Source organism: Carassius carassius, chromosome 15 (assembly GCF_963082965.1).
Source record: "Carassius carassius chromosome 15, fCarCar2.1, whole genome shotgun sequence".
NCBI lineage: Eukaryota > Metazoa > Chordata > Actinopteri > Cypriniformes > Cyprinidae > Carassius > Carassius carassius.
In genome coordinates, this window is record NC_081769.1 from 12,126,055 (window position 1) to 12,139,846 (window position 13,792).

Below are 13,792 nucleotides of genomic sequence, written 5' to 3' on the forward strand. Positions count from 1 at the left end.
TTAGCATGTTTTTCCTGAGCTCTTTATGGGAGATGAAATTTTGGGCATTATTATTATATTAGAATGATTTCTGGTTAACAATTTAGTGATCAATTCATTAAACACAAAGAAGACTGGAATAAAATTGTTTTATTTCTAATGATGATTTAAGGACTTCTCCTTTAATACAATAATTCACAAAAGGCTCTTGTAACAATCATTTTTTTCCTGAATATTTTTTTTTCTTTTTCATTTTCACTTTACACAGATGTTGATTTTTATTCAAGCTAACGATTAGAAGCATTGGAATTTATTTTAATTAAAACAACTGATAAACATTTTTATGTTATTATGTTAGATCACAATAAAAACTAGCTTATTAAAACAGTTGCCTAGGCATTATCATTTATTTTTGCAATTTTTTTATGTATCCACCTTTTTCTTCAATGCGGAAGTAAGCATGGGTGAGATTTCTGGATTTTATTGTTTTTACCCTTGACACAAACTTCCTATCAAACTTTACAAATTCATATAAAAATGAATATACATATGTAAAACTTGGGCAACATTAACCAAGTATGAACTAAACAACAAATAAATTCAATATTTATTGTGTGAACAAACAATTTTTCCAAAATAATGATATTGGTTTAGATTTGTTGAGAACCAGACGGCAATCTTCAAGCCAACTGTGCAAAATAAGTTGCGTAGTACACTGGCAATCTCAGAGGCATGTCAGTTCAGAAAAGTGGATGTCTCATAGATATTACAGGCAGTAGCAGTAACACATGCACTGGCTGTTTCAGATACAGTCCCATTAGACAGGCAGTGGTAGTCTCAGAGGCATGACATTGCTTCCAATATTGAAACTTCTTCACTTAACTGCTGCAAGAATTTTCTGCCATAAAGAACAGGTGGTGTCAGTTTCAGAAGCAGTGCCAGTCTGAGAGGCAATGTGAGTCTCAGAGATGGTGAAAGTCTCAGATACTGTGGCAAAAGAAGAGGGCAGAAACGTATACTGTTAAATTCAGTTCAGTATAATGTCTATATCGATTTAAAAGCTAAGCTAGTTCTCAAAAGAGCATCATTAAAACATTTGCATAGTGCACTCATTAAGACACATTTAATGAAGATGATTAACAAAAAATAATTCATATTTAATAATTCTCTTTTAATTTACTAAATGTTCTTGAATATATGCTCAAATTGACAAATGACATTTCTTATTGCAACCTGCCTTGACAAATATTTTCCTTTCAATGAACTAGTCAGCTAGAAATTAAATTTTTAGTGATATACCTGACAGATAACACAGCACCTGGCTCCTTATCAAGGATGACTGCAAGTTCTAGAGCAGCAAATAAAAACAACTCAACATTCAAAAAACATTGACATACTATGCTCATTATGACACATTTATTGGAAAAGGAAAAGTCAGCGTAAGTTCTACTAGGAAGACTTAATGTCACATAGGCTATTTTAATTAGATCTTGCCAATCCGCACTCAACACAAGGAATATAAAATCACTTTACCCACCCTTAATTATGTTTGCAGATACTGCCGCATCTTTTCTTACTCAAACTGTCGATTGATTCATTGTCTGACTTCCCCTGGGTTATTGTGAGTTTTACATTCCTCATAAGATGCTCAGTAGATCATTGGCATTGCTCTGGTGTCATGACGAATGTTTGCGGTCGTTTGGTAGTGTTTTTCATGATATACAGGTTTTGGAGTTTTCCCGGCAGGGAATGTGAAACATTGGCATTTCCAGGGTTGCCAGGTTTTCTCACAATAACCGGCAATTGCTGCTCAGGACTGGCTCAATCCCGTTTCAAGAGGGGTTCCCTGGTAAAGTTCGCATTCCAGGGGCTGAATATCACGTTATTAGGGTTGCTTCAACCATAGTTCGAATTACAGGGACAGAAAGGGACAGAAATATCCATGGTTATAATCGTTAACGAAAACGAATGAAAAAACATTGTCATTAACTGAAATAAAAATAAAAATGAGGCCTATATTTAAAAAAAACTGTAATGTGTGTTTGGCAAAACTAACTAAAATAAAACTATAGAGTAAATGTCCTTAGTTTTCGTCTTTGTCAAGGTCTTTCATTTTTTTACGCTATTTAAAACACTCAGCGTATTCGTTCCAAGTATGGGTAACTGCCAGTGTTGGGGAGTAACTAGTTACATGTAACGGCGTTACGTAATTTAATTACAAAATTATTGTAACTGTAATTAGTTACAGTTACTAAGAAAAAATAAGTAATTAAATTACAGTTACTTATGCAATTTTTTACGATTACAAAGGGGATTACATTTGAATATTTACACACATCCACATACAGATTTAACTGATTTCTTTCCCAAATTGCACTGACTATTCTGAGACATACCGCCCTGATAATTTCCGGGATGCGGAAACACAGTCTGGTTTGTAGCATCCAGTCATAAAAACGAAATGCCTAACGCGGACGGAATATGCCACATTTTGGATGACAAAATCAAAAGTAGGTCAGTACACTTGAATCAAAACATGACATCGACTAGTGTCTGTGAATATAAAGCACCAAAAATGCAATATATGACTTGCACATTCTGCGTGTCTGTAGAAATCAGGCGCGGACTGGACGCCGGGAGAACCGGGACAATTCCCGGTGGCCTGGCAGCCGATTTTGCCCCACTATTTAATATCATTATTGTATAATTGCCTGCCGAATGTACTAAAGCGATCATTTGCGAATCCGCCATTTGATAATTAAATCTCTAATAAGTCATGAATTGTTAGTCATGACTCGCGCGCTCTCCGCTCCTCCGCCAAACGGTTTGGATCAGACTCAGAGTAATCAATGCGAGAGAGAGAGAGAGAGAGAGAGAGAGAATAGAGTGGACTGCTGGAGCAGAGAAGCAGAACTACTGTTCAGGGTTTCAGGTCAGTTTCATCTGTAAAGATGCTTTTTTGTCTTTGTTTTTTTATTTATTTAATCAAGCAGCAGCACGTTGTTCATCAGTCATCACTCAAAATACTATATAAAGGACATCATTATTATCTGTTGTAATATTACACTAGTAATTTAGCTGAAAAAAATGTCAGATTTTTTTTATAGGTTTAGGGGGATCTACGACAGACAACAAAACAACCCTTACGAAAATTAACATTTTAATATTTAACTATAAATCCAGAGAAAATGTCTACTATTGTTTAACTGTGATAACCAAAAATGTAAAATTATTTTACAAATGTATTTATTTAAAAATAAATACAAATCCATTTGAAAAAAAAACCAAGGTTATTTTACTTTTATATAGGCTAATAAAAGCATGGTAATTTTTTGTAAGGGAAAAACATGACACGTGTACAGTATTAGGATTTTTCTATAAAGATATTGTAGTATTGTAGAGTATTGTATTGTAAAGTATAGATTTGTTCAATCATGAGAGAGATGGATAACGGCAAAATAAAGAAGAGAAAAATGGAAGTGAAGGTGAAGTTCAGGAGAGAACTTTTAATTATTTCGCATGTCCCCAAATTAAATATTTAAACCTTTTTAATGTCAGGTCCATACAAAAAATTGTTTTGTCCATGAATTTGTTTGTATGAGTTTGAATTTTCCAGTCTGAATTTTTTCCCCAGTCCGCCCCTCCTGTAAATTAATGGCAAAGACATGGTTTCATTTACTACACATAGGCCTACTGAAGCTCGCAGTGTTTTCAACCTCTGCTGCCTCAATATAGGAGGACACGAGCACATAAGCATAATTTCTAGAACTGCTCTGTCACTTCATGTGCATTTGACTTATTTTGAGAAAACTATCATCATATACAGAGACAGCAGTTTAAAAAAAAAACACCAATGTTTCAGGAGTTTATTACACAGAATACGTCACATGCTTATTAGATAACTGTATTTAAGTTGATGTATATGCTTTTATTTATTATTCTTTAATTTTCACAAATTTAGAAAAGTAATCAAAAAGTACTCAAAAGTAATTAGTTACATTACTTTAATAAAGTAATTGAAAAAGTTACACTACTATTACATTTTCAAAGGGTAACTTGTAATCTGTAACCTATTACATTTCCAAAGTAACCTTCCCAACACTGGTAACTGCAGCCTGGAGCAATGGGTGTGCCAAAAGGTGGGCGTGCCGAAAGGTTTAATGAAAACTGGCTGTTCCGCCTAAAGGTGAGCCATACTTTTAATCGCTATTGGTCTATAGATTAATAGAAAGCAATAAATTAAACACATAATCCTATAAAACCAAATGAAATTCATCCATGGTAAAAAGAGCGTTAATGATGTAAAGAATATTATTTTAAATTACTTTCGAAAGTACCTTCAAAACGGCTTACTGACGTCATTACCATTGCACGTTTAGGTCTTAGATTATCAACAATCAAAAACAGATTACAATTATTTTTGACAATACAAACGTCTCTTAACACGGTTAGTCACACTTGCTGATCTTAAGTTAAAGTCAAAATCTGTATTTGTTAACATTAGTGAACTAACAGGAACAAACAATGAACAGCTGTATTTTTAACAAAGTTTAATAAATACTGTATCAAATGTTTTGCTCATAGTTAATGCTACATCAATGTTAACAAATGAAGCCTTATTGTAAAGTGTTACCCTAGACAAAGTCCTTTTAGGCAAGTTGTGCCACTCGGCCCAAGTAGGTATCGCTGCAGCCCGGAGACCTCCAAGTGGGAGGAGCTTTTGCCGCAAGTGGGCTGGACTTCACTGAGACCTCCAAGTGGGAGGAACTTTTGCCGCTAGTGGGCAAGCCTTTACAAATGGGCGGGGTTTAAGCTGAAATCTCACATTGCGTCATTGCCGGGGTGCGTGCGAATGAGGATGGCATGAAGTAGCGAAACTAATGAAAACAGATTTATTGTTTTTATTGTAGTTTAGATTTTATTACCAAGAGGTTGTTATATAATTTTGTGACAACTGCAAACATTCAAGTATATTAAATTATATTAATTTTATAATTATATCAGTATCAAGAAAATGAATAAGTAATTTAGAGCAATAAAATGTTTAGTGTATGTTGTTTGTCTTTAATGTTTTTCTTTAATGCAAGTTTGAAATCTGAGGGTGAATTATATTGTTTAGATTGTTACAACCACCTGGCTCTAGGTGAAGCAACATTACAAAAGGCCATACATGGAAGAACATTTTACAAATAAACATTTAATAAAAAAAATAAAATAAAAAAAATAGTAATACAATAATTAATTATAAAAAAAACATTCAAATACTTAAGAGGAAAATATTAATGGTTCCAAAGTCCAGTTTAAGACACTCCTTTCTCCATCTCCTTTTTATCACCAACTCAATCACAGGTAACACTCCACACCATTCAAGATTCAAGTTTTATTTGTTATATGCAGTGTTGGGAAGGTTACTTTGGAAATGTAATAGGTTACAGATTACAAGTTACCCTGTTTAAAATGTAATAGTAGTGTAACTTTTTCAATTACTTTATTAAAGTAATGTAACTAATTACTTTTGAGTACTTTTTGATTACTTTTCTAAATTTGTGAAAATTAAAGAATAATAAATAAAAGCATATACATCAACTTAAATACAGTTATCTAATAAGCATGTGACGCATTCTGTGTAATAAACTCCTGAAACATTGGTGTTTTTTTTAAACTGCTGTCTCTTTGTATATGATGATAGTTTTCTCAAAATAAGTAAATTGCACATGAAGTGACACAGAGCAGTTCTAGAAATTATGTTTATGTGCTCGTGTACACCTATATTGAGATGGCAGGGGTTGAAAACACTGCGAGCTTCAGTAGGCCTATGTGTAGTAAATGAAACCATGTCTTTGCCATTAATTTACAGGAGGGGCGGACTGGGAAAAAAAATCAGACTGGAAAATTCTAACTCATAAAAACAATTCATGGACAAAACTATTTTTTGTATGGACCTGACATAAAAAAGGTTTAAACCTTTAATTTGGGGACATGCAAAATAATTAAAAGTTCTCTCCTGAACTGCACCTTCACTTCCATTTTTCTCTTCAGTTTCTTTATTTTGCCCTGTTATCCATCTCTCTCATGACTTTAATACTCAAGATTGAACAAAACTATACTTTACAATACAATACTCTACAATACTACAATATCTTTATAGAAAAAATCCTAATACTGTACACGAGTCATGTTTTTCCCTTACAAAAAATTACCATGCTTTTATTAGCCTATATAAAAGTAAAATAACCTTGTTTTTTTTTTTTTGCAAATGGATTTGTATTTATTTTTAAATTAATACATTTGTAAAATAATTTTACATTTTTGGTTATCACAGTTAAACAATAGTAACCATTTTCTCTGGATTTATAGTTAAATATTAAAATGTAAATTTTCATAAGGGTTGTGTTGTCTGTCGTAGCTCCCCCTAAACCTATGAAAAAAAAATCTGAATTTTTTTTCAGCTAAATTACTACTGTAACATTACAATAGATAATAATGATGTCCTTAATATAGTATTTTGAGTGATGACTGATGAGCAACGTGCTGCTGCTTGATAAATTAAATAAAAAAACAAAGACATAAAAGCATCTTTACAGATGAAACTGACCTGAAACCCTGAACAGTAGTTCTGCTTCTCTGCTCCAGCAGTCCTCTCTCTCTCTCTCTCTCTCTCTCTCTCTCTCTCTCTCTCTCTCTCTCTCTCTCTCTCTCTCTCTCTCTCTCTCTCTCTCTCTCTCTCTGAGTCTGATCCAAACCGTTTGGCGGAGGCGCGGAGAGCGCGCGAGTCATGACTAACAATTCATGACTTATTAGAGATTTAATTATCAAATGGCGGATTCGCAAATGATCGCTTTAGTACATTCGGCAGGCAATTATACAATAATGATATTAAATAGTGGGGCAAAAACGGCTGCCAGGCCACCGGGAATTGTCCTGGTTCTCCCGGTGTCCAGTCCGCGCCTGATTTCCACAGACACACAGAACGTGCAGGAGTCATATATTGCATTTTTGGGGCTTAATATTCACAGACACTAGTCAATGTCATGTTTTGATTCAAGTGTACTGACCTACTTTTGATTTAGTCATCCAAAATGTGGCATATTCCGTCCGCGTTAGGCATTCCGTTTTTATGACTGGATTCTACGAACCAGACTGTGTTTCCGCATCCCGGGAATTATTAGGGCGGTATGTCTCAGAATAGTCAGTGCAATTTGGGAAAGAAATCAGTTAAATCTGTATGTGGATGTGTATAATTATTCAAATTATAAAAAATTTGAATTTATCGTTCAAATATTAGTGCAGTTATAATACACACATATTTTACGTAATGTTAGTCACAATACCTGCTTATGGTCATCAGTGTCCATAATCTGCGACGTAGATCCTAGATATGTATTTCAGAAATATTTAGTACAAAAGGGTATGACACAATAAATATGTAATGTATCTGTACTGCTAATGCTGTATTCACGTGCTCTCTGAATAGTCGTAAATATGAGTTTTGAATTTTCAAACTTGAATGCAATGAGCTTGTAATCATGATTTAACAAAGTCAAGACTAAAAAATCAACCGCCAAGGTACTGTACTTTTTTCACAACTTGTAATACGTTGTACAAGTCTAAAAAATGATTAACAAACTTACCCCTTCAAACTCATCTTTCTTGATGCTGGAAAGCCTAGGGAAATTGACGTCGTCTTTTTTTTTTGGGGGGGGGGATTCGCAGCATGCATTAACCCCATGACATTAAGGCCTAGTCCACACGGACATGGGTATTTTTATAACCGGAGTTTTTCCTCCTGCGTTTAAAAAAAAAATCCCGTCCACATGAAAACGCCAAAACATGCTATCAAGCGCTGTAAAGAGCATGCCACACCAGCAGGCGGCGATATAACCCAAATTGTAAAGTCACCTTGGCCAATCAGAAGCAGTCAGCAGCGCACAATCTGACGTCAAACCGCGTCAAACACAGCGGATAACGGCGCACACTCTGACGTCGCAAGGCAAAAACCCCGGTTATACTGTCCACACAACAACACTGCAACCGGTGTTTCTGAAAATGCTCACCCTGGCCGTAGTTTTCAAAAATGTTCGGTTTCGGTGCCCTGAAACTGCGTTTTCGTGTGGACGAAAGGCCAAACCGCGTAAAAAAAGTCACGGTTATAAAAATACCCGTGTCCGCGTGGACAGGGCCTAAATAAACCAATCAAAAAACTCTGGAGGTATGTACAGCCCACTTGGAGCTGAAGTCCCACCCATTTGGAGCTGGCTCCGACCTGCGTTTATACCTATCTCACTTGGCCGCCATCTTGGCAACGCCTCCGAGCAGCTATTTCAGACTAACAAGACCAGGTTCCTATATAAACTGCATTAAATACATAAAAACTGCATGTATAGAAACAGCAGTAAAATATGATAAAAATCGCTGAACATTTTTGATGACTGCCTCAAAATAAGGTTTAAAACACCCTTTTCCCCACAGGTTATACTTTTACTACGTATGCGCACAGTTCAGGAACCCTTGCGTTGTCAGTGGAACCAGACGATAGGCTTAAATGTTTCCCGGCTTGACTGTTAAAAGCAGATGATTGGTTTTCCAGCGGGAGGGGCGGGACATGTGCATACAACCACCATCTTTGCCGTCACGGGTTTTCCTTATAAAGTTGTATTGAGGATTGAGGAAGTGGCATATCTCTTATAAATTGTCTCTGCCCTAGAAAACTAGATTTTGCCTGATAGAAAGAAAGATATAGTTGACAAAACCACTAAATTATCAAATTAAAACATTAGTCAGAAGAGTTTAGTAGCCTTGTGTTACGTAACATAAGCAAACAGACACAGCATTATCCACTAAAACATTTATTTAGCTTTCAGTTTCAGTTGTCAATTCAAGTAATAGATAGATTAGATAGATAGTGTATTGGATATGCAATGTTGAACACAAAATATATCCAGAATGCTGTTATGAAGGCTTGACCAAGGCTGGTGCACTCAGGGTCATCGCTAGTGGGGTGAAAGGTGGTGATGATTATAGGGGCCCACGGCTGAGGGGGGGCCCCCAACGATCTCAACCGACTGGCTGAGTTCAGCCTAAAAAGACGCTCAAGACAGTTGATGGGCCACTGCTGCGCGTCGTCACGGATACTTATAATTGTCAAGTGTTTTAAGCCTTACCAATTCAAGTGTTCAAAAGATGTTAAAGAATTCAAACACAAGACGCAGAAAAACTCAACTGAGTACTCGCGTGCTGTGTTCGGTGCGCAATCAGAGAGCCGTGTCTCACGGACAGCAACACCGAACCCGAGCTCTCCTTTGCATCCTCCTGCACCTGAATGAATAACTACAAATCACAGTTTAAACATGCGAACAGAAAAAGACGTGAAAGAGCCCAATTCAGCACCGGCGCACGGTGTTCTGTGCGCACAGGGCACATGCAGAGAGACGGGTCTCAAAGCCATTGAACGAATTTGCGTCTTCTTGCTCTTGTACCGACAAGTACATGCAAAATGATGTCAAAATACCGGTCTTTGAAAGTATGTTCGGAAAAACTCTTATATCTTAAGTGAAAGTAAACAGCAGGGCCGTCGCTAGTGGGGTTAAAGGTGGTGACGATTTTAAGGGCCCACGGCCGAGGGGGGGCCCCTGCAATCTCAACCGTCTAGCTGAGACCAGTCTAAAAAGACGCTCAGGACAGTTGACAGAACGCTGCTGCATGTCGTCACGAAAACATATCATTTTCACGTGTCATTAAGCCTTGCCACTTGCCACTTTAACCATTCAAAAAAATTTAAAGCATTCAAATACAAGACACGGTAAAGCTGAACTGAGTAGTTGGTTACTCGCGCGCTGTGTTCGGTGCGCACGCTGGAGAGAGAGCCGCGTCTCACAGACAGCAACACTGAACCGAGCTCTCCTTTGCAAAGTTGCTGACGACCAGAAGGAGTTAACCGGAAGCGTTTGCTGTTAGAATCTGCTAATTTGAGAATAAAAGTCACCATTGGTGTTTGTAACGATTACCTTCGATTTATTAAAAACCTTGTCAGCAGACCATCTGACCCCTTGTCCTCCTCCTTTCCTCCTACGAACTCACTACAAACACTTTCAAACAGGGCCCACTGGTACAACCTGCATTTTTGGCCCTGGGTTTAACCATGTCTCCTGTATTTATATTACATTAGGTTTTTTCTACACAATCATCAATATACTTCTTAAACTGAGAGGATTGTGTTTCTTCATTGAGGGTATCTCTAACTGTTTCCCAGGGCAACCCTTTTACATCTGAACACTTCTCTGCTGATTTAAACTATTATTTTGATCCTTTCATTTAGGCTTTTTGTCTATGCTGAGCAATTTATTATTTCTGCCATAAACAGTACAAAATAATTATTTTTCACAGATCAGATACTCTTTTTTTCAACTTATCACATCCTTGACATTTTCCTATTTCTTTGTATATAATTTCACTTTTTGTCATTCTCAAATTACCTGAAACCTTCTTTGCTGCCTCTGCATAGCTGATTCCCTGAACCACCTTGACTCTTTGTACTTCAGCCTGCCTCTTACTAACTTCACAGCCACGATATGCTGAGCTATGTTGCCCTTCACAATTACAACATTTCAGCTTTGTACCCTCATCACAGTTGCCATACTCGTGTTCTCCACTACATTTACCACATCTTTGCTTTCCCTTGCACACCGCAGCAACATGTCCAAATCTCTGACATTTGAAACATCTAAGTGGGGGAGGTATGTGTAGCCTCACATTGTAACACATGTATCCAAAATATGTATTTTCAGGGAGAGTTTTCTCATGAAAAGTGATCACAACCGAGGTGCTATCACTTACAATTCCATTCCTATTTGTTATTAAACGTTTGACTTCACTTACCTTTGCATTTGTTATATTTTCTTTCACATCATCTACCGATATGTCTACCAGAATTCCTGTGACAACCCCTTTTACGAATTTCTTGCCATTAGCCGTTGAACATTCTACTCTCTTTCCATTTATCTTGTTCAATCTGATTACTTTCCCTTGCTGTTTTGCATCTTTGCAAATAATCAACAAAGATCCATTTCTTAATATTTTAGCACTCTTTATCTCACAAATTTCCTTATTTAGCATTTTTGTCAACTGTATTGGATTTACACCTTCAAACCAGTCTCCTTCCTACATAAGCTTTGCAAACACTTTATATTCCTCTCTCTTTGTTTCTTCTGCAGTTGATCCCTTGTCAGACTCACTTCCATCCGATGTACTCTGTTGCTTCTTTTACCGTTTATTATTCTTAACCGTATCCCATTTTTCATACCTCCCACCACCTACTTCCATCTCTCATAATTCATTTCCTGAACTGTCACTTCCATCTACATACTCCTGTCCATTCACAGTCCAGTTGTTGCTAACCGTCTTGGGAGCCAATCGCCTCGTCATCTGCAGTTCCGCCACCGCCCCCGTCTGTTGCAGCATAATGATTAAAAGTTTAACGTTTATTGCTGATTGGCCAACACAGTAACACACCTTTAACAAATGAGAAATCTTTTGGCACGCCCATTTCCCCAGGCTCCCATTATCTTTTGGCACGCCCCTTCCAGCTACCTTTTGGCATGCCCATTGCTCCAGGCTGCAGCTACCCCTGTCAAGTCAAGTCAAGTAATCCTTTATTTATATAGCGCTTTAAACAAAATACATTGCATCAAAGCAACTGAACAATATTCATTAGGAAAAAGTGTGTCAATAATGCAAAATGGCATTTAAAGGCAGTTCATCATTGAATTCAGTGATGTCATCTCTGTTCAGTTAAATAGTGTCTGTGCATTAATTTGCAATCAAGTCAATGATATCGCTGTTGATGAAGTGACACCAACTAAGCAAGCCAGAGGTGACAGCGGCAAGGAACCAAAACTCCATCGGTGACAGAATGGAGAAAAAAACCTTGGGAGAAATCAGGCTCAGTTGGGGGCCAGTTCTCCTCTGACCAGTCGAAACCAGCAGTTCAATTACAGGCTGCAGCAAAGTCAGATTGTGCAGAAGAATCAACTGTTACCTGTGGTCTTGTCCTGGTGGTCGTCTGAGACAACTTCTTTACAGGGGATCTGTATCTGGGGCTCTAGTTTTCCTGGTCTCCACTGTCTTTCAGGGCTGTAGAGGTCCTTTCTAGGTGCCGATCCACCATCTGGTCTGTATACATACTGAATCCGGGTGATTGCAGTGACCCTATGATCTAGATACAGCCTGGATCTGGTGGCTACAGTGATCTCGGAATAAGAGAGAAACAGACTAATATTAGCATAGATGCCATTCTTCTAATGATGTAGCAAGTAGTCCGGATGTTATGGAAAGTGTTCCCAGTTCTGGTTTACCTAATTAATGCAGCCTAAAAATAATTTAATGGATTTGGGTATTAAAAGCATATTAGTATGTTATGTGTAAAACAGGTTAAAGAGATGGGTCTTTAATCTAGATTTAAACTGCCTCCCGTGTGTCTGCCTCCCGAACAATGTTTGGTAGGTTATTCCAGATGTTAGGCGCCAAATAAGAAAAGGATCTGCCGCCCGCAGGTGATTTTGATATTCTAGGTATTATCAAATTGAGTTTTGAGAACGCAGCGGACGTGGAGGATTATAATGTAGCAGGAGCTCATTCAAATACTGAGGTGCTAAACCATTCATGGCTTTATAAGTAATAAGCAATATTTTAAAATCTATACAATGTTTGATAGGGAGCCAGTGCAGTGTTGACAGAACCGGGCTAATATGGTCATAGTTCATGGTTCTAGTAAGAACTCTTGCTGCTGCATTTTGGACTAGCTGTAGTTTGTTTACTAAGCATGCACAACAACCACCCAATAAAGCATTATAATAATCTAACCTTGAGGTCATAAATGCATGGATTAACATTTCTGCATTTGACATTGAGAGCATAGGCCAAATTTAGATATATTTTATAGATGGAAAAATGCAGTTTTACAAATGATAGAAATGTGGCTTTATAAGGAAAGATTGCTATCATATAGCACACCTAGATTCCTAACTGAAACTGAAGAATTGACAGAGCAGCCATCAACTCTTAGACAGTGTTCTATCTTAATACATGAAGAGTTTTTAGGTCCTATAATTAACACCTCTATTCTGTCCTCTGCATGCGTGTGCATTGAGCATGCATATACAGATAGCCAAACATTGTAAAGAGATGTTATGTTATCACATGGCGATACTTTGAATGTACACATAATGCACGTGAAAGTGTTAACATGCTTTCAATATATATAAATATGAACATGATCCAACTACAAAGTATATAAAATAGCAAATATAAATGATAAACTTACAAGCAAAGCTTCTCCAGGGCATTATACAACGAAAAGAAACAGTTTAAAGGAGCTCACGATTTCTCTGCTGCACAGAACGGGAAAAAATGGCTGCTGAGCTTTGCGTGCTTGAAAGTATAACAAATAAAGTTTTATCAAACAGTAGTTGAGCTTAACTTATGACAAACAGCGCCCTCCAGAGGGGAGGAAGGAGTAATTTTACACATTGCATAATACTCCCCGTCTGGTATTAAGTATAATACCACTCTTAATTTCTGTATTCACATGATAATTTAAGACATAAGCAAAACAACCTCTGTAATAGGTCGTGAAAAAGTTTTAGCAGTTCCACTCTTAGTGACTTTTGAGTGATTTCGTTCCTCTTAACCTGATTATCTTTCAGAAGAACCAGGTCTCCTTCCTTGATATTAGGCTTGTTGTCTTGCCATTTCTTACGGGGCTGAAGGGAAGCAAGGTCTCCACCTTTCCCAAAATAAGCTGGCAAGATACTGCACT